Here is a 1,223-nt window from a genome sequence, read left to right as displayed (position 1 = left end):
TTTTCCATGAATTAATTGGTGCAGAATGCTGACAATGCTGTTAATAATTAACATAAAGCTTTTAACTGCTGAGCACATTCGATTTTAGGTTACATAACATTTACATTAAAAATTACAGAATGCTACACTAGCCTGCATGAAGTTACTGATTATGTTTTATCGACCTATAATTGGGTTTAATATTCTATTAAGATTCTGCTCTGGACTTCCCCAAAAGACTGGTCAACAGCTTATTCATGATCAATCCAGTCTCTAAATTTCTACACTAGCTTCCAGTTAGTTTTAGACTATATTTTTTAGCACCACTACTCGTTTATAAGTCATTGAATATATTAGGTCCAGAATATATAAACTCAGTATATCTCTTTGATCAGTGGATATGAGTAGTGCCCCTAGCATTTAGATGTTATGCAACACAGCCACAATCCAGAATAATCAGAAGTACCCCAGGTGTAGGTATTTTTATATCCATATTTAAAAACATTTCTATTTTCTTGAGCTCTGTGTAATTGGGCTCAAAGACTTGCAGTTTGCTCATGCAGCAATTTTTTTGCATGTAATCTTTTTATCACATGTGGAACTCAAGTCTCAAAGGAAATACCGGGATTTTAAAAACACAGAAAGTGCTCCAACATAAAGTTGTAAAAATCAAACAATACCAAAAACAATAACCAGCAACTAGCTGGTACACAAACTACATATATAGAGGCAGACAAACAACCCTCAGGTGGAGAACTCACTAATGGGGCTCACCTGAGGGGCGACAACACAGGACAATACAGGACAATACAGGACTCCCGGCAGGATTTTATAATCATCATTTTATTTCATTTTATTTTGTAAAAATTTTATATTTTTATTTCTTTGATTATTTCTTTTTAAATTAATGTCTCCTATGTAAAGTACTTTCAGTGACATCTGATTAAGAAAATGTGCTGTAGAAATAACACTGCCTAGACTAAATATATTACATGAACTTTACTTCAAATGAAGTATCAATAAAATCATATAAAACATTTCCACGTGTTATGGTCAAACTAACAAGACATCCTCAGAATTTATAATACACATTTTAAACAGCTGTATGTTCCTTTTTATGAATACATACTTCTTGTATTGTAACTGGTGAGGAAAATGTGGGAAAAATGGAAGAAACGCTCAAGAAAAACAGGGATGTAATAATAAAAATGTGCACTAACATGTGACGCTCAAAATAAGAAACA

The sequence above is a fragment of the Brachyhypopomus gauderio genome, chromosome 5 (assembly GCF_052324685.1).
Source record: "Brachyhypopomus gauderio isolate BG-103 chromosome 5, BGAUD_0.2, whole genome shotgun sequence".
In the NCBI taxonomy this organism is placed as follows: domain Eukaryota; kingdom Metazoa; phylum Chordata; class Actinopteri; order Gymnotiformes; family Hypopomidae; genus Brachyhypopomus; species Brachyhypopomus gauderio.
The sequence above is the reverse complement of the archived record's forward strand: the minus strand, read 5'-3'. Positions refer to the sequence as shown.